This window comes from Myxine glutinosa, chromosome 4, assembly GCF_964187855.1.
Source record: "Myxine glutinosa chromosome 4, kmMyxGlut1.1, whole genome shotgun sequence".
In the NCBI taxonomy this organism is placed as follows: Eukaryota; Metazoa; Chordata; class Myxini; order Myxiniformes; family Myxinidae; genus Myxine; species Myxine glutinosa.
The window spans coordinates 112,783,966-112,811,285 of NC_136264.1; the positions used below are offsets into that span (position 1 = coordinate 112,783,966).

Here is a 27,320-nt window from a genome sequence, read left to right on the forward strand (position 1 = left end):
GTTGTTTCCCATTGGCCCCGGTGTGCATCATAGTGGGGTTGTGTCGCTCTGTTGTTGAGAAATAATAGGAAAGTGATGATGGGATTGTGAAAGCAGATGCCACACATCATGCAAAATTTACCTCAGGGAAATCACGTTTCACGGGCCTTCGTTAATTCTGCATGTAGCGCGGATCAGGTTTCGAAGCTTTCTCAGGAAAGGACGGTCTGCACCAGTCAGTTTTGGACTTGTGAACTGACCTTTTAAGGACAAGACCATGGTGGAGCTGGTTGGCTTTCTTGTGGTCAGTTTATGATTTTTTTTCCCTGATGAAACTATAAGGGCATTCTCTGAAATTATTGCTTGTTTTATAGCAGTCCGTACAAGTGGAACGCATTCCGTACAAGGGTTAGGTAAGATGTTTCCGCATGACTATTTCTTTATTCCCTGGTACTGCTTATTCGATAAACGATAAATTGTAAGTTAAACGTATTTTTGTTTTGGTTTTTGATTTACCAATTTTGACATTCTCATTCTTTGCACGTCCATCAAAGTTTTTTTTTTCATTATTTCCCTAAAGAGGTTATTTGTCCTTGTCAACTTATAAACTTGTTCAGTCATTTCGCAGTTGACACCTTTCCTGTTAATGGTATTTATCAAGGCTTTGTTTTATTCGTTTTGTTGTGAACTTTATGGAAAATAAACAATATATTTATGACATTCCATAGTGTGATGGTAACATTTTTGTTCTAATGTCTTTTCATACAGGATTTGTGAAACACATGAGCATCGATGGCAGAAGCTAATAAATCTATCTTAGAGTATCTCTGGCTATGTGATTACTGTTGCATAAATCACTATGTTTCTGCACATGTATGCACATGATCATAATTTCTGCACATGATCACTATGGCCTGTGAAATGCATAAATCTTAAGTTTCTGCACACAACCAGGTTGTAGCTTTGTCAGTAGTCTAAATGATTTGCTTCTTATTCATGTTAGTGCAGGACAATCCATCAATGTGTGTGCCGCACAGCGAACATTGGTAGTTATTGTACGTTAGAGATACCATGGTGTCTTTTGCAAAGAAGAAGCATGTTGCACTTGCACACTGAACTAATACCGAATTTCTGCCACGTTCATTCACATATTCTGCAACGGAGTAGCAATCTGTCCAGGATTGTTTCTTACCTTGAAACATTTCTCGACTTGTCATGAATGCCCCCAAGCTCAATTGAGAATATGCGTCTCCATTATTATTACATCCATGTTACAGACATATTTTTAACATGATTACCTTAAAAAGGAACCCACTTTCTATCTCAATTGTTTTGTTTGGTACCAGGTTTTGCTTTGATCTGGAGATTTAGGGAGGTTTCATATACATGGTCGAGGCTCGGGGAAACGGGCTAAGAGCAGAAGGGAATGGAACAAAATGGAAAAGGGGCAACACCGAATGGAGTAGTGGTGAGAGTGAGATCAAGGGTAGGGACAACATCATTTGGTTTGTTTCAAGGTGAAAAAAGATATGTTGTGCAATTTGAGATCGCTTAATGTTTGCAGATGATGTGAAAGATTTCATCGATTCAATTATTTTTACCAATCATTCACACACAATGAATGATGATGAAGTCGTGATTTTGATGCTGATTAATAAGCTGGTTTCCTCCGCTACCAAAGGTGGGCAGAGGTTATGATTTCACCCATGTCTGTTTGTCTGTCTGTCTTTGCATCTGTCTGTCTGTTTGTCTGTGAACAGGATAGCTCAAAAAGTTATGAACGGATTCAGACGAAACTTGGTGGACATGTCGGGGTGTAACAAGGAAGAATTGATTCGATTTTGGTGAAGATCCGGATCTGGATCTGGATACGAAAGTTAAAAAATATATATTTTAAAGTGATTCTTCACCATTGAGAGATGGGACCAAAAACGATATATAGCACGATATCTCAAAAAGTTGTGGACGAGTTCTGTCAAAACTTGGTTGATAAGTTTTGCAGGTGACAAGAACAAGCCGATTCGATTTTGGTTCAGGTCCGGATCCAGATCTGACCTAACAGTGGGATACAAAACATAAACTGTTCAGCCTGGAGGAGGTATTCGCTCTAAATTGAGTGCTGTTCTAGTTATGTTCTGGGGAAGATCTAAACCCCAGGTCTATAAGAAACATTTATAGACCTGAAGTTTGGAATGTAATGGCTTCCTCTGAAGTAGCATGATAGCTCAATGTGGCTATTAGCCCAGTGCGTAGCTTACTCGCTGTTGAGCTGTTTAAATATAGGTTTGATCCCTGTAGGAAACAAATCTGACAAGAATTATGAGTGCTGCATCAGAGCGTATGGCATCCTTCTGCGAGTATGTAAAGCTGGCTGTCCCTTGTGAGATTTTGTGGATGTGAAAAATAATTGTCACAATAGGCCATTGGGTCAAAACTTTAGACCTCATCAATAAAGTTGGATTATGGATGTTAAAATACTCCAGACTTTTCCAACTTAGTAATGAGCAGATTTACATTTCCCCCTCATAATTGCTTACTATTTAGGTTTTGTTTACGTTTTGTTCTTTTTAAAATTTAATTTAACTATCATTGTTATTCGGGTAGCAACAGAGTTATTTTGGGTGCAGTTTACAGTGGTAGCTTAGTGAAGCACACACTAGACTGGCATCACAGAAGTTTTGGAATCAAATCTGACTGACGGCATCATGTCAAAAATTCCTGCCTCCTGCGCCCTCCTCCTCTCCATATTGATACATCTGCTCTCTGATGTGAATGTTGAGTCCATGATGTGTAAATGGGATTTATTTGTTTCACGTGAATCGAATGACATGGATAAAGCTATCTCAGTAGTTCAGTTTTACTGTATTATCTCTCCATACTATGAAAAAATATAATTAACGGAGAGTCCACGTCTATTCTTTTCTAGACCCTTTCAAAAAATTCAGCTTTCAGAAAAAGTCTCACCTTGTCAAAAGAAAATTAACAAGATAACCCATAATTTTCTGTTACCCATAGGAACAATTAGAATTTTAAGATTGATACTGCTAGTGTTGGTGTTGGTGGTGTTGGTGGTGTTGGGCTAGTTGGGCTAGTATCCCTGGTGTTGGGCTAGCGGCTAGGGTGCCGGCTTAGGATCCAAGGATCCTGGGTTCGAATCCCGGTCGATCGCTGAATTAACGCCAGGGGGGTTGACTCAGCCTGTCATCCTTCCGAGGTCGGCTAATTGAGTACCAGTTCACTGGTAATTCCCTGTTTGTCGTTAAAGGCGGCAAAAAGGGTTGGCGTCAGGAAGGGCATCCAGCCGTAAAACATTGCTTCAAATAGGGGACCGAAAAACAACAACAACCACGGTTCCCGAAAAAGGCCAACCCCTGCTTTGCGGGGAAAAATGGCCTCTAAAGGTGTTTTTTTTTTTTTTTTTTTTTTTTTTTTTATACTGCAATTGTATTTCAATAAACCTGTAATTGGATATCAATACAGTTCAAGCATGATCGGTAAAATGGTGTATTATTTTGTATTTATACGAGTTTGTCAACTTCTTCACATGCTAACCTCTCACAAAATATTTCTCTGTCGTGTTATTAATTTATGTAAGCATTTTGTTTGTTATGGAATTAAAATTAGGTCGAACAATAAATGGTTTAAACATTTCTAACTATATTATGGTGACCATTTTGGGATGATGCTATTACCATTTTGGGATATGATATGATTATCCATTTACACTATCTGTAGAATGTACAAGCTATGTTTATCTAATTTGAGGCAGGAATTGTTATTATAATTTGATAAGAAACATTCCCAATTGTCTGTTAATCAGCAATGTTGCCAAAACACAATTCAGCTAAGTTCCACATCCTAATATAGGGGTAAAAGATAAAAAGTTTACCAATAGTAATTCCTTATTAGCGTAAGTTTTTTTTTTTTTTGTATACAAGATCGAGGCTCGTGTAAGAGCTAACATCAATCACAAAAAAAGCAAACGGACACACAAAACATACAATAAAGGGAGCGGGAGACAAGATGGGGAGAGGGGGGGAAGCACACAAGTACAACAGCAGAGAACAGGGACATCGGAATGTTAAAAAAGCTGTTTGAAATGTGAAAACATACACAAGGGGGAAGGTTAAGCATGGGTTGCATTTTCTGGATCGCAGCAATAATTAACAAAATTATTGAGAAATCGAAACGTTTTTCGAAAATAAAACTTCCCCTTCTCTCCCCATCTTGTCTTCCGCTCCCTCTTTTTATATATTTTGTTTGTCTGGTTGATTTGTTTGTGAAGTAAATGTTAGCTCTTTCACGAGCCTCGATTCAGTATACAAAAAAACCACATGTTGGTAAAGCATGTTTGATAAATGATGAGATAAATTCAGTGGTTTTGTTGATTTTTAAATCATAAAATGAGGAAGTCTGTAATGACACTGCTTAACACCAAAAAAAAGCACTGACTTGAGAATGAGGCTGATCGCAACACATCATGTGGTGTGAGCCTCAACACTAGTTAATGATGACATCCAATGAATGGAATGAATGTCTCAAAAGGTCAATATAATGTGTGGAAACTCCATTGGAGCAAATGACTGCTGCAATCCTCCTCTTCCTCTGAAGAAGCCATGAGAGGGAATCCATAGGGAGTTGTTTCCATTCCCGGTGCAAAGCAGCCTCCAGTTGTGCCAGAGTCTGCACAGGAGGGTCCTTTTTCTTAATTCTTCACCCAAGAATATCCCAAGACATGCTCCATTGGATTTAAATGAGGACACCTTGCTAGCCAGCGAAATGTTGTGATTGTATTGTTTCACAAGAGGTCAGTAACTGAGAAGAAGAATGGGCATTGTCATCCATGATGCCTCATGTCATAATGAGATGGACTCTACAATGTTCTTGGATATATCAGTTATTGTAGGTTGCCAACTGTTATGGATTCGTCACTTCCGTCTTTGTGGTTTTCATCTACTTGAAGCATTTTTAGTTTCAGGTACTATTATTGTTACGGTTTCGGTGTGAAATGGCGATAACTGTCTTCAAAGGTAAACATAGTGTTTCAGAAGAAAAACGAAATGGGTGAAGAAGAAACCGGAAAATGAAAAGAGGTGGGCGATGAAAATCGAGAGAGATCGGAGAGGAAGGGCTTCTCTCCTTCGTGGTGGCGAGCGGACCTTTTGGACATTGGTCGCGAGCGAATGATGGTTTCCCCGGGAAAGGGATTCCCGTAACAGTGTCGTTATTGCAGTTGCAATTAAACCTGCTTGACGGGTTTTGGTTTTGAGAGTGAATCATCGTTGGAGAGCAAGCTGACACCTCCATTATTGGCCGGACCACCATTTCACCTCGCACAAGCCATTCGCCCTGTTCCACGTGTGTGTTGTGGGTTTTCCTGGAGCGACATCAGCGTGGGAACCGCCGATTGTTCATGTCAGTGAATGCAAGGTGTGAGTTTCCACTCACCTTTTGGGGTGAATCACTTTGGCCTTGTGTCGTGACAATCGTCGCTCTGCTCATCGCTCTGCACGTCGCGCTGCCGTCGTTCTGCACGAACTTTGGGGAATGTTACAGTTCACTCACGTTGGAGTACTGTGAATTATTGATTAAGGAACATATTGGTGGTACCATCATAGGAATTGTATGGTTTATGATGTGCAAGTGAGAGTTTCCTTGTACTTGCGTTAAGTGTTATTATTGTGTGAGTTTTGAATACAATAATTTGTTTTATATCAATTGCTTGGTGTGGTTCTACCATTGGTCATTGGGACACACACATAATAGCACATCTTTCTGTCGTGACTCCTTTCGAAGCTCGGCGGTACACCGTGGCCGTGGTTTAGGGAGGAAGTACGTAACAGAAAAACCCAAGTTCTACCATAAGGCATGTGCAGGAGAAATTGGCTCTCATCAGAACAATGGATTGTCTTCTAGGATGTAAGATTCCAGTGATGACATGTGCAGTGCCATGCCAATTGTGGATTGGTTTGTCTTCTGCGGTGAGAAGATGGTGGCTTGTCATTCCCCAGGCTTTGCAACACTGTGCTTGTGGCAAAAGGAACACGTTTGACAAGCTTGATCAGAGTTGCATTTCCCTGGGAGAGGTCACCCTGGGTCATCCAGATCAAGGCCTGTGTTCACCATCATTGATTTGTTGATGCTTGTGGACTGATATTCTGATAAAATGCCAATGGAAGCCAAGTTGACATCTAATTTCACTGTAGGTTATCCCAGAATTGTTCATACCAATAATTTGACATCTTTGGGCTTCACCTTACTAACCAGGTGAAAGTGCTCATTCAAATCGATACCCCTATCGTGCTGTATGTGCTTGGTGTGCAAAATTGTCTTTGCCTTGTGATGAATTGAAAATACAGCCCATTGAGGATTCTTTCAATCTGAAGGATATTTTCAACTTGAATACTTATGCCAACAAGGGTGGATGGAGGTTATGTATTTCCCCTTGTTTGTTTGTCTGTAAACAGAATTCCTCAAAATTAATTCTTCAATTTTGTGAGCATAACTCAAAACGTTATGGATGGATTTAGTCGAAACTTGGTGTGCAGGTTGGGTGTGACAGGGACAAATTGAATAGATTTTGGTCAAGGTCCTGATCCAGATCTGGCCTATCAATGGGATACAAAATGTCAACTGTTCAGCTTGGCGGAGGTATGTGCTTTACCGAATGCTGTTCTAGTTTAAAAAAAATTTTTTTCACAAAGTCATATTTATAGGTGTGCTTAACTCTTTGCATTTGTAAATACTGTAAAGCAATATCATTTACTGTTAGTAATGTTTTCATTATTTAATTCCTTAACAATGGTATTTGCTTTGGCTGGGCCACCCAAGGACTCACACGTTCTTGTTCTGAAGCCATTCCAGTGTTGCTTTGGCTGTATGCTTGGTGTCATTGTCCTGTTGGAATGTAAATCTTTACCGCAGTCTAAAGTCTTTTGCATTGTGAAGCAGGTTCTCCTCAAGGATTTGCCTGTATTGGCTCCATTCCTTGTTCCCTCTATCCTTACAAGTCTCTTAATCCCTGCCACTGAAAAGCATCCCCATAACATGATGCTGCCATCACTATGCAGGGATTGTATTAGATGGGTGATAAGCAGTGCTTGTTTTCCGCCAGATGTAGCGCTTTGCATTCAGGCCAAAGAGTTCAATTTTCATCTCATCAGATCACTGAATTTTTGCTTCATGCTCTCAAAGTCTTTCATGTGCCTTTTTGCAAACATGTAGGTGTGCTGTCATGTGCCTTTTTCTCAGGAGTGGCTTCCGTCTGGCCACTCTCCCATAAAGACTAGATTTGTGAAGTGCTGCAGAGATTGTTGTCCTTCCGGCAGGTTCTCCCATCTCAGACAAGGAACTCTGCAGTTCTGTCAAAGTGGTCATTGGGTTCTTGGTCACCTCCTTGGTCAATAGCCTTCATGCCTGGTTGCTCAGTTTGGTTGGATGGCCAATTATAGGAAGAAGAATCTGGGTAGTTCCATATTCTTTCCATAGCCTAAGTATGGGGCTCACTGTGCTCTTGGGAACTTTCAACACTCTAGAAATTGTTTTATAGCCTTCCCTCATCCTAGGGTTAATTTGTAAGAGTTTCTAAACCAAAAAAAATCCAATTTTACATTATGGAGTACTAGCAGAAGTACCCGGCGTTGCCGGGCTGGGGAGGGGGGGGGTAAAGGGAAGGTGAGGGGGGGAGAGGGGGCAGGGGGGAAGAGGGAAGGGGGGAAGGGGAGGGGAGGGGGGGAAGGGAAGAAAGGGGGGAAAAGGGGGGAGGGGGAAGGGGAGGGGAGGGGGGACGACGCAGGAGAGGAAGGGGGTTCATATATATACTGGTGGGTGAATGTGGCGTTCATCACGTTTCTGAGTTAAGTGTGATGCCGATCAGGAAGAAGAAGAAGCCGTACTACCAACTTAGTACACTTCCGGAATTGTTTGATTTATTTGTATTCAAAAGTCGGTGATTGTTTTGTATTTATTTATGCGAATGTGTACTTGTATATAACTGTCATTAATTGAAAAAGGCTTAGGCACTATGGAGCGATTTTTTTTTTTTAACTCCAAAAAAACGATCGTTTTTTTTTTCATTATTAATATTATTATTTTTTGCCTAAAACACTCCCAGGCACTCACTAATGAACCTCTGAAAGTTTGATGAAGATCCGTTCCAAGGCGATTCCATATAATGAGTGGACACCAGAGATAATGTGCCGTGTCGCAGGTGGTGCTTATCGCTCCCATTAAGGTACAGCGATAGCTGAATGGGATACCTTAATGGCGGTTCACCACTGATGGTATAAAAAAAAAAAAAAAAAAAAAAATGGTATGAAAATATGATGGTATGAAATCGCATAATAACTGGTATACAACCGAAAGGTTGTCAGTCATAAGTGAATGCAGGAATCACTGCATTGCCCTGATGAAGCCCCACCAAGGGCGAAACCAGGTCGGTAACTGTGAGTTTTTGTATGCACTTATGACAGTATCTGAACAAAGATCAAAATTATGCTCTGTCAGATGGTTCTTCCAAGAGCTTGACAGGCTAAGCGTACGTACATGACGGTGACGTCACTACGTGCGCTAATAGTATGGAGAACTGAAATTATATTTAGATTGGTTACTCCCAGCCGCATCCAGGCAATTCCATATAATGAGTGGATACCAGAGATAATGTGCCGCATGGCAGGTGGTGCTTATCGCTCCCATTAAGGTACAGCAATAGCTGAATGGGATACCTTAATGGCGGTTCACCACTGATGGTATGAAAGCGCATAATAACTGATATATATATATATACAGGGTGATTGAAAAGTAACTCCCTATTTTAAAATATTTAGAAATTATTTATTTATTGTAATATTTTTCTCAAATTTTTAGTGTTTGTTCCTTAATGTATGAGAATTTAATCTGTGTTGGTTTTTTTTCAGATTATTTTTTGTTTGAAATTCGGAATCCCTACAAACATGGCTGGACGTCTTACCCTGCAGGAGCGTGCCCAGCTAGCGGCACGTTACGAAGTTTGGAAATCCGTTGTTCAAGTGCAAAGATGGTGGAGGTCCATTAAAGGAGCACATACTCAAGTTGAGGCAAAGACGATCAAGAATTGTCATGCAAAACTCATGGCTACAGGATCTGTATCTGATACTCGAAGAAGCGGTCGCCCTTCCAAGTCCAGTGACCCGGAGACAGTGCAAGCAGTTCAGGAAATGTTTACACATAGCCCAAGAAAGTCAATTCGACAAGCAGCAAGGGAAAGTGGGCTCTCCTTTCACACAGTACGAACTGTGCTCAAAAAGGAGCTTAAATGGCATGCTTGGAAGCCGCACTACTGTCAAGCACTCTCTGCTGAAGACTGCGACATTCGCATGGAGTTTGGGGAGGTGATGCTGGCTTGGTATGAAGATTGGTCTGATCTCTTTCAAAATATCCTCTGGTCTGATGAAGCGGTATTTCACATCGGTGGGTTTGTGAACCGTCACAACTGCTATTACTGGGCAGGAGAAGATCCTCGTGTTATTTCTGAAAAAACGCAATATCGGCCCAAGGTAACGGTGTGGTGTGGAATGACTTCGGAAAGGATTGTAGGTCCCTTCATTCTTCGCGATACCATGAATGCCAAAAGGTACCTCACCATGCTGCAAGACGAAATCTGGCCAATTATCAGTGCTTCGGAGAATGTTGAAGATTTGATTTTCATGCAAGATGGCGCTCCTCCACATTTTGCTATTGTTGTTCGTGAATGGCTGAATGCCCACTTCCCTGGGAGATGGATGGGTCGTAGTGGTCCGTATGAGTGGCCAGCCAGGAGCCCTGACTTAACACCATGTGACTTTTTTCTTTGGGGTTGGGTAAAAGAGCAAGTCTACTGTACCAAACCAACGACTTTGGAAGAACTTGAAGGGCGAATACGAGAAGTTATGTCTTCCATCCCACAAGAGTTCCTGGTGAAATCAGTTGACGCGGTTCCCGGGCGGCTTGAGAAGCTGGTGGCGAATTCTGGTGCCCATGTCGAATTTTAAATAAAACTTCATGCTATACATTTTCTTCTTATATCCATTTCTGGTAAAAATTATAGTTAAGAAATAAATTATAAGTATTTTAAAATAGGGAGTTACTTTTCAATCAGCCATATATATATATATATATATATATTGTTGCGAATATGGAATTTGGCCTCCATATCCGCTTGTAAATATTCCCCTATTTTCTCCAATACTCCCCAACTTTCCCCAATCCCCCATTCCCTAGTCCCATTGCATGTAAATAACAATCAGTAGAGCCGACCTTCCCCTTCTTCCCCCATTAAATGTCGTGCCCAGGTCCACCGCACCACACGTAGACAACTTTCGGACATCTTCCTAGTTATTCTTAATCTATGTCAGTTAAGGCCTCGTTTCCATTAATTATGACTCTTCGTTGCACCAGAATGTGATTATATGGCATCAGTAGTGAGTTTAGGACCTTTCCCATACCTCCTTCCATCTTCTTCCCCAACAATTACAACAACAACAGAGGAGATGGCGGCGGAGCGGGGGAGGATGCGTCCTCCCACCGGCTCGATTAGTTCCAGACCATGCGCTCCACGGGGTTACCACGAAGGGGCTCCTTGTCAGCTCCTCGTCAAGGGCGGAGCCTGGTAAACCCCCCGCACGCACCCAATGAGAAGCAACGTGCCGATTCCACGAGGCGGAGCTAACGAGCCGAGGGCGTGTCACTCCCCGCCGGATATACGCGGCCCCGCGCCGGATGTGACGTCAGATGCGCCTGAACTACGGAGAGCAGAGGAAGCCACCGCCACCCCCAGCGCGACGATACCTCCCCGCATCTTTGGACCGGACCGAACCGGGTCGATTCTGCCCTGAGCCCAGGTGCACCTGGAGCCATCGCTACCCGCCTGTCCTTTGCATCAATCCCCGTGTGAGTCAGCCGTTGTCCTGTTTACCTGTCGTCTGTTGGGAATAATATAAGATTGTGTCTAAGTGCTTGTCTTTCTATGCTGTCCCTCTTGTAGTTGTAATCTAACCTTCCGCCTTAATATAACCTCCTCCGGAGGTCTTGAGAACTGAACCCCTGGTGTCGTATTGTGTTATTGTAATCCAGCCGGGTGTCTTCTTTTTCTTATTGAGCCAGCATCGCGCGACTAGTCAACGTTCGGGCACAATCGGGTAACTTGTGCAGACGTGGTCATACCATAAAACCGCTCGGTAAATAACATCCAAGCCACGTCTGTAACAATTGGTGTCGAGGAGTGGAATTCGAACCCGGGACTAAATTTATTAGGCCCAAATTGGTAACAAGTAGAATCGATTCGGAGCGCGTTTCCCGCGCGAAATTATAACGGCGAAATTTGAATTTGTTTTACGAAAATAAAATAAAAAACCGAATTTTGAAAGTCGCGCTATGGCGGGTCAAGACAGCTGGGGTCCGGTAAAGGAGAGTGAGGTAGGGTCGATCCAGGACCAAATTGAGGGACAAGAGGAGAGCGAAGCAGTGAGGGCGGCAGGTTCGCAAAATAGCGCCGTCACGCACGAAGTAGCGGGCGCGCAAAAAGGCGCCTCGCTGGTCACCGTGCCCGCGACCGAAGTAGCGCCGCTGGGAAGATTGGAACTTTTTTTTATACAAATGACGGCCCTTATGGAAAAGAATAGTGAGCGATTGGAGGGCCAAATGGGGTCCAATAGCGAGAAATTGAGGGAGGACATGGGGGCGCAGATCGGGGGGTTAGGGAGTAGAATAGAGGGATTAGACAAGAAATTAGAGGGGTTAGACAATGGGATAAAAGAAGTAAAACATGGGTTAACGGGGGTAGAAAACAGAATGGCCGCTCAAGAGAATCAAATGGAAGGGATGCAAAAAGGGTTAGAGGGGTTAGAAAACAGTATGGAAGGCAAATTGAGGGACATGAGGGACCAAGCGGAAAGGGAAGTTAACCAAATGGGGCAGCAGATAGAGGGGGTCAGAATGGGGGTAGAAACCAAACTGGATGCTCACAGGGAGGAAATGGAGCAGATGAGGGTGGCATCTGGGCAGGAGATGCAAGTGATGGGAGAAGAGATCAGAAGAGGAGTGAGTGAGGAGGTCGGAGGAGTGCGCGAGGAGGTGAGGCACTGTAAGGAGCACATGGAGAAAGAGGTGAGAAAGGGGACTGTAAAGTTACAAGGGGGCATAGAGGTCCTGACGCAGGAGGTGGAACAGCTGACGGAGGGACAAAAAGGACTAACGGAGCAGGTTCAAAGGAACACTGCGGTATTAGGAGGTTTAAAGGCGACACAGAAAGAACTAAAAGATGACTTGGTAGCGACGAAGAGGGAATGTCAGATGGTACGTGAGGGACTGACAACGAGGTTGGACGAGGTGATAGAGGTAATGGAGACGAAGGACCGGCAGGTGAGGACGCACATGGAAACGGTCAAGGTAGCCTTAGAGGATGAGCTTGAGGAGACGTACCGGGGAATAAAAGAGGTGAGGCACAAATTAGAAGAAGTGGAAGAAGGGGTGAGCGAAATTAAGAAGCGACGGAGAGGGGATAACAAAGAGATAAAAGAGGAGATAAAAGAATTGGTCCAAAGTCTGTGTTTGGATCGTGATGTGCTCATTAACCGGATGAGGGATTCGCAGGTGATGGAGGAGAAGCGAAGAGGAAGAGGACCCGGTGTAAGTGGTGACCAATATGGTCGTGCGTATGATGCGCCAGGGGATTTAATAAGCTTGGGGGTCGAGATAGACCCGGGTGTTCGTGAGAGGCCGTTGGTGAAGTGTGCGACAGGTCTGGTGTGCGAAAATGGAGGTGTGCAAGAAAGTCCGACTCTGGGGTGTGTGAGGAAAAAGTGCGTGCCAAGGAGTGAGTGTGCTGGCGAGAGTGAGTCGGTCGTAGCGCGTGTGCGAGGGGGCACATGGAAGCGCGGTGTGGTGAGTGTTACAGAGGATGTGACGGGAGAGTGTGCGCGAGGAAGGTGTGTGACGGACAGGTGCATGGGGAAAGAGTGCGCTGTCAAAGGCAAGGAAGAATGCACACCTGTGGTGAGTGTTACAGAGGGTGTGACGGGAGAGTGTGCGCGAGAAAGGTGTGTGACGGACAGGTGCATGGGGAAAGTGCGCTGTCAAGAGTAAGGATGAGTGCGCTGTCAGGAATGGAGGTGAAAGTAGTGAGAGTGACATGGAGCGTGAGTTAGTTGTGACAGGTGAGCGAGGATGTACACCTGGAATAGAAGGATGCACACCTGGAATGGTAGAGCGTGAGTGGGAATGCACGCTGGAGTTGGTGGTGAGGCACGTGGTTGGGTGTGCGAATGAGAGCACACCTGTGATTGTCACAGAGGAGGTGACCGAGGAGGGGGCGCGAAGCGGTGTATTGGTGAGGTGTGCGACCAACGAATGTGTGCCAAAGTGTTCGGTGGTCAGGTGTGTGACCAAGGCTGTGAGTGGAATGGGTGTACCTGGGTGTGTAAGGAACGGTACGAGGAGCATGGGCACAGCTGGATGTGTGAGCAAGGAACGGGCTGCGGGGTGTAAGCGTCCAGGTGAAGCATCGACGTTACACGGGGTCGAGTTTAGAACGACTTATAGCCGAATCGGGCCCTCGGTGCGTGCCGGGCTTCGCGTGCCGCGAGAACCAGCGGGGATCCGAGCCACGGCGGGTTCGAAAGGACCGCCGTGCGCGATCCACGCTGGGCCTCGCGTGGGACGGCCGCGTCCGTGCTCCACTAGGCGGAGCGGGCAGCTGGATAGGAAGGGTCGTTATGGCGACCACTTTTTGTTGAGACGTGCCGGCAGGTCGAGATCGGGACATTGGATGGCTCCACGCCGAGGTGATGCGTGGGATCTCGGCCCGGGTAAGCCCCCGTCCCTGCACCGAGTGCGGACGCATTCAGCCGCTGGCACAAAACAACCAGCATCCATTGCTTGGCTTTACGAAGCCGGGCTTTGGACAGGAATTGGCGCACCGAGAGGTATTAGTGAGTCGACTGGGTGATGAGGTTAGTGTTTTGGACCCAAAATTAGAGAAAAGCAAAATTTGATGATTGGCAAAGGATTGGCAGAGTGATGATTGGTAATGGTACAGTGATTGGCAGATGATTGGCAAATTTTTAATTTGTTGAAATTTGATGTGCAAAATTGGTAGTGAGAGACCCCCGATGGGGTGGGATGGCAAATCTGCCACCCTTCCCATGCGGGGGGCAAAGGAGCAATAGATTATGGGGTGTATGGCAGTGAAAACTAGCCCGGGTGGGTTAGGTTATATTGATAGGGATCTAGCGAAGATGACAGTAGGTAACGTTAAGATTAGTTAGTGACTGATACCTGTAGTGGGGACGCAGGTAGATTAGTGTGGATGATAATGACGAGGGAGCGCAATAGTTTAAAGGGACGACTGGGAAGCGCAAGTTTCAGAAGGGAGTAGTTAGCTGAGATGATGCCGTGTGTGTGTGAGAATTGAACAGGTGTGATTGCACAGGTGTGCAACTGGACAGGTGTGTGGAGCAGTGTATGAGTAGTGAGTGTTGTGGATCAGCGCGAATGCGCTTGGGGAGAGAAGGGTGCAGGTGGCACCAGGTGTGAGAGCACAGGTGTGCAAGTACAGGTGTGTGGAGAGAGTTGGAGTAAGTGGTACGGAGTGGTGTGCATGGTGCGAAGATGTGGATGGGGGAAGAGTGGACCCCCATCACGGATACCCGGGGCGGGTAGTGTAAGTGTTAGGTAGAGGGTGCAGGTAAATTGTGGTTGGATATTGGCATCTGTGGTGCGGTTGCAGAATGGTGTTGTGAATGGGTGCATTAGTGTTGTGGAAATGGCTGGGCGTGTAGCCTGTTAGTGTGTGTAGTTGGTTGAGCACTCCACCACTGTGAGGATGTCGGCCAGGTGAGGCCGCAGGTGGGCTCTGGGAGCCGGTAGTTGTGAGTGGGTGCCTGAGGATCCCGGGTGTGGATCGGGCAGCCCAGTGCCAGAGAGGGCACCGAGTGGGGAGAGAGCCAGAGGGCCTTCCCCAGGTAGTTAGGTTAGGGTAAGGAGCAGGTAAGCTCGGAGGCAACTGCAGTGGTGGAGGTGTGCAGGTGGGTAGACCCACTGGGAGAGGTACACGCCGCAGCCCAGAAATTGTGCGAGGGCACCGGGAGATGAATCGGGGGAGTGAGACCCCAAATTGAAGCGCACCACAGTCGGGCCAATGGGAATTGGTTTTTAGAACCCATAGTGTAAGGGGGCCAATGGTTTGGCCGGAGAAAGACCCCGGGTAGTGTAAAGTTGTTAAAGTCATTTAGGAAATAGTTAGGATTGAAGAACCTGTCGCACCATACGCAGCCACTTACCTGTGGTGATGATGATGACTCCACACCTGTGTTTTCTTTGTTTTGTTGCAGGAAATGAAATTGCTGTGGATTTGTGAGACGCATCACGACGTGGATGAGACATTGGAGTGATTCCATCTCTCCCTCCCTAGGAGGGACTGATGATGAATTGGTGATGGCAAATTATGATGTTGAGTTGGAGATGGCAAATTTTGATGAGAGTTGAAAATGGCAAATTTGATTGGTTAGGAGGGAGAGAAGACGAATTTGGTATATGGGAGGAACGGGGAAGACAGTAGGGATGTTTGTTGATTTGTAAAGTAGATGTTTATGGGTAGTGTTGTGTTGTGTGGATACAGTAAGGGGTAAGGGAGGGGCCATGTAGGTTACCTGGTGGGGGGGGGGGGGCGTACGATAGGAACGTACCTGTCTCACCTGGTTCCCATGTGCCCCCAGTGTGCATTACCTTATATTGCGTGCACTTTTGCGCCCTTACCACCTTACTCACTTCTTTCTTCTTTTGTCTCCCACCTCCGAGGATCTGGCTTTGGGGTAGAGAGAGAGGAGGGAGAGGTGCTGGCTGCGCAGTTGTGGGCCTGCACTTTCGCTGTTTGCTGCCGGGATCGATACACCATATGGACCGCAATGTTTGTGGCCACCCACAATGGACCGCAGTTCGTTTGCGGCCAAGCACCACCCGGGGATGGACCTATGGGTCAACGTGGCACCTATGCCATAAAGGTGAACCACTGTTAATTAACACCAAGTGCACCACAAGAAGAGCAAGAGACACCTGCAGGGTTAGGGGTTGTCGAATTTATTTTTATTCCAATGAACAATGGTGACTGCACCGATTGGTGGTGGGGTGGTGCTGTTGATGCTCGGGAAGGGTGCTCTGCACGTTATTAAAGGCCGTCGGCCACAGAGCACTCGTGGGTTGGTGTATCGATGTTGGCAAGCGCGCTCTCTCTCTATGCATAACATCTGCATGTGTCCCTCCAAAAACAGGTCCTGGATCGTAGTGTAAATAGCAGCGTAGTCTTGTAAATAATGCTCCCTACCGGCTGTATGTTTAGTTTGAGAATTCTTTCCGGATTCGGTTATCCTGTGGGTGTGTTTCTGTGAGGAGAAGGGTGCAACGTCGCAGGGGGACATATTTACTCATTTGTGAATATCTGTAAAACTGTCGCACTCAGGGTAGAGTTAATAGTAGAGGGAACTACATTGCGTGCCACACTAAAGTAGGTAAAAATTTATCGGGTCGGGACGCCCCGAGGGTAGAGAAGGGTGCAATGTTGCGAATATGGAATTTGGCCTCCATATCCGCTTGTAAATATTCCCCTATTTTCTCCAATACTCCCCAACTTTCCCCAATCCCCCATTCCCTAGTCCCATTGCATGTAAATAACAATCAGTAGAGCCGACCTTCCCCTTCTTCCCCCATTAAATGTCGTGCCCAGGTCCACCGCACCACACGTAGACAACTTTCGGACATCTTCCTAGTTATTCTTAATCTATGTCAGTTAAGGCCTCGTTTCCATTAATTATGACTCTTCGTTGCACCAGAATGTGATTATATGGCATCAGTAGTGAGTTTAGGACCTTTCCCATACCTCCTTCCATCTTCTTCCCCAACAATTACAACAACAACAGAGGAGATGGCGGCGGAGCGGGGGAGGATGCGTCCTCCCACCGGCTCGATTAGCTCCAGACCATGCGCTCCACGGGGTTACCACGAAGGGGCTCCTTGTCAGCTCCTCGTCAAGGGCGGAGCCTGGTAAACCCCCCGCACGCACCCAATGAGAAGCAACGTGCCGATTCCACGAGGCGGAGCTAACGAGCCGAGGGCGTGTCACTCCCCGCCGGATATACGCGGCCCCGCGCCGGATGTGACGTCAGATGCGCCTGAACTACGGAGAGCAGAGGAAGCCACCGCCACCCCCAGCGCGACGATACCTCCCCGCATCTTTGGACCGGACCGAACCGGGTCGATTCTGCCCTGAGCCCAGGTGCACCTGGAGCCATCGCTACCCGCCTGTCCTTTGCATCAATCCCCGTGTGAGTCAGCCGTTGTCCTGTTTACCTGTCGTCTGTTGGGAATAATATAAGATTGTGTCTAAGTGCTTGTCTTTCTATGCTGTCCCTCTTGTAGTTGTAATCTAACCTTCCGCCTTAATATAACCTCCTCCGGAGGTCTTGAGAACTGAACCCCTGGTGTCGTATTGTGTTATTGTAATCCAGCCGGGTGTCTTCTTTTTCTTATTGAGCCAGCATCGCGCGACTAGTCAACGTTCGGGCACAATCGGGTAACTTGTGCAGACGTGGTCATACCATAAAACCGCTCGGTAAATAACATCCAAGCCACGTCTGTAACAATATATTGTTACGGACACGGTTTTTGGATGTTATTTTACCGAGCGGTGGTGTATTTAACCGCGTCCGAACAGTTACTCCCCGATTAGAACCCGATTCCAACCGAACGTTGACTAATCGCGCTACAGATATTCAATTGGGAAACCTCTAAAGCGACCGAAAGAGAAGAAGAGAGAAGAAAGACAGAGTTTGGAGGAAGAACAGATTTATTATACACACACAAGCAATATTTTAGAGCGACCAATATTATTTACAGCAATAGATGGAAAAGAGCAGTCACACAGTGCATTGTTAACTTATTCTATTTCATTTACTTAATCCCCAAGACAAACGAGTAGGACAGGACGTTCACACTCACACGGTGGATATTGCAGGCAGGTAATGGCTCGAGGTTGATTGCTTGAGAGGAAGGCAAGGTCGGAGGCAGCAGCTTTCAACCCCTCGCGGTTTTGGCGGGAAAACCTCCGTCGCGTATCCGCGGCCGTCACGCGCTGGCTCGGCACACCTGCTCCTCTTCCTGGGGTGGAGCCGTCTCCCTCCGTTCAGCGCGTCTCTCCAACGACAGGGGATATTGCAGGCAGGTAGGTAGGGCTTGCGGTGGATTGCGCTCCTCTTCCAGGTCATCCCCCAGCGTATCTCTCAAGGCCTCTCTGTAAAGCAGTTCCTTACATTCGCTTTTATCACCTCCGGCGGAATTAAGCCGCCGGCTCCGAGGGCACGCCTACCGGGTCACTCACCGCGGTGTTGATTGGCTGTTAGGGCCGGTTCACTCCTGCCCTCTTCTGACGAGGTGGAGCCACGCCTTTCTTCTCCAACCTTACCTCGTGGCCAATGGTGGTTGAAGAGAAAAACCGACCAAAATGCGGAAGGCAAATGGAAGGGAGGTTTTGGGGAAATTGGAAGGGCCTACGCTTATTTTGTTTGATACAATGCAAAGTCAATCTAGTGGAAAACACATACTTAGCCTACATGGAATAAGGAAATACACTATTTAAAAGATATATCGTGACCTGCGTGTATGTTCTATGAAATTAATTAGGAGGACGGCTGCGACCATTATTTACACTACCAGGATGTTACCATACCAAAACCATACTCTTCACATCCGTTACCCTTCCTCCAAAATTGTTACACTCCTCAAAACCCGTTACACTTCTCAAAACCCGTTACACTTCTCAAAATCGTTACACTGCACCCTCCTTTCTTCAGGCACGTCCTCGGGCCTACTAGACTTAACTGAGTGTGACATGTAGGTGTAATTCCCTCTACAATTAACCTGACCCTGAGTGTGACAATTTTAAAACACAAATAAGTATGTCCCCCTATTGCATTGCATCCTGTCTAACAGACTCAAGCCCACAGCTAACCGAATTACGGAATTATTCTGAAACTATACATTTACGGTGGGGAGCATTATTTACAATGACGTGATTTCTTATTTACAACGCAACCCAGGACCTGTGTGTTTTTTTCTTTTCTTTTTAGGGAACAAGAGAAAGAAATTCCTGTTGGGAGGGAGGAGACAGCACGCATTGCATCGATGCACCAGTACCAATACCACCAAAGCACCCAAAAGCACCCAAAAGCACCACCAGCACCACAAAGCACCACTCGGTGCGCAGTCACCATGGTTCATAATAAACACAACAAAACAACTGGTGGTGGTCTTCTCCTTGTCTGCTGGGCCGATGTTCTTCCTGACGTCTTCTGGCTTCATGCGGCCTATTTGGACATAATAAAAAGCACAACTTGTGTTCGTTTTTTATTATTATTTAGGGCCTCAGGGGCCAACGAAGGGTGGTCCACCTGTTTGGCATAGGTGCCACCTTACCGAGGTCCGCAAGCAAGATTCCCTGGCCACTATGGCCGGTCTCCAACAGAGGTGCTCTGCCCCAGAACCTGGGGTCCATCAAGTGGTACTTGGCCGCCGAACAGCGGTCCATAAAGTGGTACATCAACGCAATGCGTGCTGGTTCTGGGAATCTCGGGCGCACAATGGCCACCTCACGCACGCTCCCCTCGGCACCCAATGGCGCACAGGTCATGTGGGAGACAAAAGAAAGACAATTGAGCGAGGGGTAAGGTCACAAGGGTACACGTCAAACAAGGCAATGCAAGGTGAAATGCGTACGGAGGGCGAAGTGAGAAAGCTCGTCCCTACCGTACGTCACCCCCCTGTCACCTACACTACCCTTGCTCTTACCCCATATTTACAAAATCTACCCCTTTACAAATTCGTCACTACTGTCACGTCTTCCCCATATTTCCCTTATACCAAATTCGTCACCACAATCCCTCTACTTCAAAATTTGCCATCATCAAATTCATCATCAATCCTCATAAGGAGGCAGAGATGGAACATCAAAGCACAATGTCACACCCACGTCATGATGCGTCTCACAATCCAAACATTTGCATCATAAAAAATAATCAAAACATGGCATGGTGTGGAGTACCTGTCACCTCAGGTGAGTGGATGCAGATGGTGCGAGGAGATCCTTCATCCTAACTATCCTCTAAATGACTTTAACACACTTTACACTACCCGGGGTCTTTCCCTGCCAATCCATTGGCCAACTTACACTATGGGTTCTAATAACCAATTCCCATTGGCCAAACTGTGGTGCTCCTCAATTTTGGGGTCTCACTCCCCCGATTCATCTCCCGGTGCTCTAGCACAATTTCTGGGCTGCGACGTGTACCTCTCCCAACAGGTCTACCCACCTGCACACCTCCACCACTGTAGTTGCCACCCGAGCTTACCTAGCTCCTCACCCTAACCTAACTAACTGGGGACAGCCCCTCTCCTGGCTCTGTCACCCCTTGGTGCCCTCTGGCACTGGGCTACCCGGGTCCGTCCTCCGGATCCTCGGGCCCCATCCACACAACTACTACCGGCTCCCAGAGCCCACCTGCGGCCTCACCTGGCCGACATCCTTACAGTGGTGGAGTGCCCAAACCAACTACACACACTAACAGGCTACACGCCCAGCCATTTCCACAACACCAACGCACCCATCCACATACCATTCTGTCACCCGCACCACAGATGCCAATATCCAACTACAATTTACCTATACCCTCTACCTAACACTTACACTACCCGCCCCGGGTATCCGTGATGGGGGTCCACTCTTCCCCCATTCACACCTTCGCACCATCCACTCCACTCCACCATTTCCACCATACTCACTCCACGACCATCCATTCCAATACTCCATACCATTTATTCCATACACCTGTCTTTCATTCACCTGTCGTTGCACACCTGTGCAATCATACCTGGTGCCACCTGCACCCTCCTTTCTTCCTGGACCATTTGGTCAACACAACACGCAATCACCACTACTCCCTCATACACTGCTCCACACACCTGTTCAGTTGCACACCTGTGCAATCACACCTGTTCCATTCTCACCCGTTCAATCCTCACACACACGGCATCATCTCAGCTAACTTCTCCCCTCTGAAACTTGCGCTTCCCAGTCGTCCCTTTAAACTATTGCGCTCCCACGTCATTATAATCCACACTAATCTACCTGCGTCCCCACTACAGGTATCAGTCACTAACTAAACTTAACGTTACCTAATGTCAATCTCTTCTCGATCCCTATCATTATCCAAGCCCTCCCTGGCTCGGTTGTCATAGCCACCCCATAAACTATTGCGCATTTGCCCCCACTCTGTGAGGGATGGTGGATTTGCCATCCCACCACATCGGGGGTCTCTCACTATCAATTTTGTTCGTCCAGATTCCATAAGTCAAAAATTTTCTATTTACTGCCAATTCTATTCACTTTTCTAAATTTTGTATCAAATCACTATCACTATCACCATCACCCGTCTACTTATTACATCCTCTCGGTGCGCCAATTCACATCTACAGCCCGGCTTCGTACAGCCGAGCACTGAACGCGGATTCTTTTGTGCTGGCGGCTGGATGCGTCCCGCATTCGGGGCCGGGGCGGGGGCTTACCCGGGCCGAGATCCCACGCATCACCTCGGCGTGGAGCCATCCAATGTCCCGATCTCGACCTGCCGGCACGTCTCAACAAAACGTGGTCGCCATAGCGACCCTTCCTATCCAGCCGCCCGCTCCGCCTAGTGGAGCCCGGCCGCGGCCGTTCAAAGCGAGGCCCAGCGTGGATCGCGCACGGCGGTTCTTTCGAAACCGCCGTGGTACGGATCCCCGCTGGTTCTCGCGGCACGCGAAGCCCGGCACGCACCGAGGGCCCGAGTCGGCTATAAGTCGTTCTAACCTTTAACCCAGTTATCGTCGACGCTTCACCTGGATTCCTACAAGCATACGCTACCCCTTTCTTGCTCATACATGCAGCTGTTCCCATTCTCCTCGTACCTTTCCTGACACACCTCGGTACACCCATTCCACTCACAGCCTTGGTCACACACCTGACCACCGAACACTTTGGCACACATTCGTTGCTCGCACACCTCACCAATACACCGCTTCGCGCCCCCTCCTCGGTCACCTCCTCTGTGACAATCACAGGTGTGCCCTCATTCGCACACCCAACCACGTGCCTCACCACCAACTCCAGCGTGCATTCCCACTCACGCTCTACCATTCCAGGTGTGCATCCTTCCATCCCAGGTGTACATCCTCGCTCACCTGTCACAACCAACTCACTCTCCTTGTCACTCTCAATACTCTCACCTCCATTCTTGACAGCGCACTCACCCTTACTTTCGACGGCACACTCTTTCCTCATGCACCCGTCCGTTACACACCTTTCTCGCGCACACCCTCCCGTTACATCCTCTGTAACACTCACCACAGGTGTACACTCTCTCGTTACTTCCTCCGTAACACTCACCACAGGTGTACACTCTTTCGTTACTTCCTCCGTAACACTCACCACACCGCGCTTCCATGTACCCCCTCGCACACGCGCTCCGACCGGCTCACTCCTGACGGCACACTCACTCCTCGGCGTGCACTTTTTCCTCACACACCCCATGGTCGGACATTCTCGCACACCTCTTTTTTCGCACACCTGACCTGTCACACACTTCACCAACGGCCTTTCACGAACACCCGGATCCAAACCAATCCCCAAGCCGACTGAATCTCCCCTCACATCATGTACATTGCCACTCACCTCCGTACCTCGTCGCACCTCCTCCGCCACCTGCAAACTTTTTATTTGGTTAGTGAGCACCGCATCATGATTTGAACACAGACCTTGTACATATTCCATGACTTCCTCCTTTATCTCCCTCTTAGTTTCCCTCCGTCTCTTCTTAATTTCACTCACCTCTTCTCCCACTTCCTCTAATTTTTGTTTAACCTCTTTTATTTCTCGGTGCGTCCCCTCAAGTTCGTCCTCTAAGGCTACCGTGACCGTCTCTATGTGCATCCTCACCTGCCGGTCCTTTGTCTCCATTATCTCTGTCACCTCCTCCACCCTCATTGTCAGTTCCTCCCGTACCATCTGACATTGCCTCTGCGTCGCTATTAATTCGTTTTTAATTTCTTTTTGTGTCGCCTTTAACCCTCCTAGTACCGCAGTGTTCTTTTGAACCTGCTCCACTAACTTAGTTTGTCCCTCTGTCAGCTGCTCCACCTCCTCCGTCAGATCTTCTATTCCCCCTTGTAACTTAGCCGTATTATTCCTCACTTCTTTCTCTATACGCTTTTCGCCTCGCTTTACCTCCTCGCGTAGCCCCGAGACCTCCTCACTCACCCCTTTTCGTATTTCCTCCATCTGGTTCCCCATCTGTTCGATTTCCCGGGCGGATTGTTCCCCCATTTCCCGCAATTTGTCCTCCATCCTATTTTCTAACCCCATTAACCCATTTTTCACCCCCTCTAACTGATTCTCTTGAGCGGCCATTCTGTTTTCTACCCCCATTAACCCATTTTTCACCCCTTCTATCCCATTGTCTAATCCCTCAAATTTCTTGTCTAACTCCTTAAAATTATTGTCTAATCCCTCACCGGTACCCCTCGCTTCGTCCCTCATTACCCCCATTTGGTTTCCCATCCTGTTTTCCATCCCTTTGAAATTATCGTCTGTTTTTACCATAAAGGCCATCATCTGTTTCATAAACAGGTTCCAATTCATTGGCATCTCGGGTTCGGCTACCGCGACCATGGGCGTGGCTAAATTTGGTGCCGCAACAACCATGTGCGCGAGGACGCCATCTTGTGCACCTGATACACCCTCAACCGCCTCCTCATTGCTCTCCTCCTCCCTTTCTTCCACATACATTTCCCCTGGTTCCTGGGTTACCCCTAACCCGTCTATCTCCCCCACCGACATCCGATCGCCTTGATTGTCCATGGCGCGATCTCAAAATTCGGGTTTTATAAAACAACACAATTTCGGCAGCTCGTAATTTTGACCAAGATTTTTTTTTTAAAATTTGGGCCTAACAAATTTAGTCCCGGGTCCGAATCCGACTCCTCGACACCAATTGTTACGGACACGGTTTTTGGATGTTATTTTACCGAGCGGTGGTGTATTTAACCGCGTCCGAACAGTTACTCCCCGATTAGAACCCGATTCCAACCGAACGTTGACTAATCGCGCTACAGATATTCAATTGGGAAACCTCTAAAGCGACCGAAAGAGAAGAAGAGAGAAGAAAGACAGAGTTTGGAGGAAGAACAGATTTATTATACACACACAAGCAATATTTTAGAGCGACCAATATTATTTACAGCAATAGATGGAAAAGAGCAGTCACACAGTGCATTGTTAACTTATTCTATTTCATTTACTTAATCCCCAAGACAAACGAGTAGGACAGGACGTTCACACTCACACGGTGGATATTGCAGGCAGGTAATGGCTCGAGGTTGATTGCTTGAGAGGAAGGCAAGGTCGGAGGCAGCAGCTTTCAACCCCTCGCGGTTTTGGCGGGAAAACCTCCGTCGCGTATCCGCGGCCGTCACGCGCTGGCTCGGCACACCTGCTCCTCTTCCTGGGGTGGAGCCGTCTCCCTCCGTTCAGCGCGTCTCTCCAACGACAGGGGATATTGCAGGCAGGTAGGTAGGGCTTGCGGTGGATTGCGCTCCTCTTCCAGGTCATCCCCCAGCGTATCTCTCAAGGCCTCTCTGTAAAGCAGTTCCTTACATTCGCTTTTATCACCTCCGGCGGAATTAAGCCGCCGGCTCCGAGGGCACGCCTACCGGGTCACTCACCGCGGTGTTGATTGGCTGTTAGGGCCGGTTCACTCCTGCCCTCTTCTGACGAGGTGGAGCCACGCCTTTCTTCTCCAACCTTACCTCGTGGCCAATGGTGGTTGAAGAGAAAAACCGACCAAAATGCGGAAGGCAAATGGAAGGGAGGTTTTGGGGAAATTGGAAGGGCCTACGCTTATTTTGTTTGATACAATGCAAAGTCAATCTAGTGGAAAACACATACTTAGCCTACATGGAATAAGGAAATACACTATTTAAAAGATATATCGTGACCTGCGTGTATGTTCTATGAAATTAATTAGGAGGACGGCTGCGACCATTATTTACACTACCAGGATGTTACCATACCAAAACCATACTCTTCACATCCGTTACCCTTCCTCCAAAATTGTTACACTCCTCAAAACCCGTTACACTTCTCAAAACCCGTTACACTTCTCAAAATCGTTACAATATATATATATATATATATATATATATATATATATATATATATATTTTCAGTGGCTTGCAAAAGTATTCATCCTCTACCAATTTTCAGTGGCTTGCAAAAGTATTCATCCTCTACCAATAATGGTACATTTTGAATTACGACTTATGTAGAAACAATTTTTTATGTAGAGACTTACCGGGCCTGAGGTCACCGAGCACAACTAACTTTGTGTGATGCCGGGTTGCTAGGCAATCACGAATGCTAATTAGTCAACCACGTGGTGCAGGGTCCACTGTCCCATTACTGTTTACCTGGAGGTTACGTGGTCCTCCAGCCAGGGGACGCACTCTCGGTTGTGCAGTAATCTTATCTTAATTGGATCTTAATTGGGGCGGCCGAGCAACCGCTCGTGCACACCGGACCTGAGAGCCATTCAACTGGGGAATGATCACCTAACAGGTTAAAGTAGGTGTGGACAATGCTGGACCAATGAAGGGAAAGGACGGCCACAGACCGGTTGGAAAGAGAGTTCAACAAGAGGGGAATTTATTATGTTTATTACAAGTATCCGATAATTGTTATAACTTTTTCGGCGACGGAGGTAACTATAATGGCACTTGTAGACTCCATTACTCCGCCAGGCTGAATGGTTTACATTTTGTATCCCACTGATAGGCTGAATCTGCATCCAGACCAGAATCGTAATCAAATCGGCTTGTTCTTGTGACCTACCCAACTCGTCCACCAAGGTTTGTCGTAACCCATCCAAAACTTCTTGAAATATAGTGCTATATATAGTTTTTGGCTTTATCTCTCAATTATGAAGAACCACATTAAAATTTATCTTATCCAGATCTCTATCTTCACAAAATCGAAGGAATGCGTTGTTGTCACACACCCAACCTGTCCAAAAGGTTTTGTACAAATCCGTCCATAACGTTTTGAGATATTCTGCTCACAGACAGACATACAAACCGACAGGGGTGAAAAAATAATCTCCATCCACCATCGGTAGCAAAGGTCATGAGTGGAGGTGAGCCGTGATTCTGCATTTTGGTAGTTTCACTAGAAGGGGGTTGTTGGCAAATCTTGAGTGCCCTGTTTAAACCTGGGGAGAGGGGATTCTGAGGGGGGATAGAGCAAGGTAAGAGTGGAGGGTAAAGCTGATTACACTTTGAGGAAAAAGCTCAAAAGGTATCTGCACTTTAATTACCCTGTTCATAATGCAAAATTTGGGGTTAAGCAGAACTTGGTTCACTTTCTCTGTCTGTCTAGAGACATCAGTTTGTGATTGAGGAATTTCTTAATTTCAATTGAATTTTATATCTTGAACACAAGAACATGCATCGGAACATGAACCTGCAGCTTAACAGTACTTGGGGAAAAATATTATGCCATTTTATGCCATCCCTACCAATCAAATGTGCCGCTTGCACTCTCAGCGTTGAAACCAAAGCTTTCAGAATCATTAGAATCTCTCACGAAGAAGCTAACTCTGAGGGCCTTTCACTCACTCACCACAGTAAGTTTGGTGGTCTTTTTGTCTTCCACCGACTCCTCTCTGGCCTAGCCCCCCCCCCCCAACCCTGTCTGTGCTCTGTCCCCCAAATACTCCTAATACAAAGATTTGCCAGCCACCCTCTTCTGGTGAAACTGCCAAAATCAAGACCTTCACTCTTTCATTCCTCTTTTCTCCTGCCTCTGGAACAAACTCCATCACTCTTTTCAATCCTACTCCTCCCTCCAGGTCTTTAAAACAGCTGTTCACCACCATCTCTTATCTTCCCACATTCAAAACCTTGATCTTTTCTACCCACATGAATTCAACCCAGATCCACTTTTCTGAAATACTAACTTCTTTCCTGGAAGTCCTAGCTGTGTCCATGTGTTTTTTTTTTACCTATCCCACCCCCCAACCCCCCTTCCCACGCCTCCTCCCCCCAAGCCTTCCCCCTCTCATAGATCTCCCGATGTCCCTGCTCTCAAATGTTGTACTTGTGTGCTTCCCCCTCTCCCCCCATCTTTTCTTCCGCTCCCTTTATTTTGTCTTATTTTTCAGTTTTTTTTGTGATTAATGTTAGCGCTTACACGAGCC

General features: G+C 46.8%; 1 protein-coding gene across 1 annotated transcript in view; it reads left to right on the forward strand.

Moving 5' to 3' along the window:
- Positions 1 to 27,320, forward strand: part of LOC137417608 (vinexin) — a 361,763-nt gene that overhangs the window by 33,656 nt on the left and 300,787 nt on the right. The gene's annotated exons all lie outside the window — the stretch shown is intronic.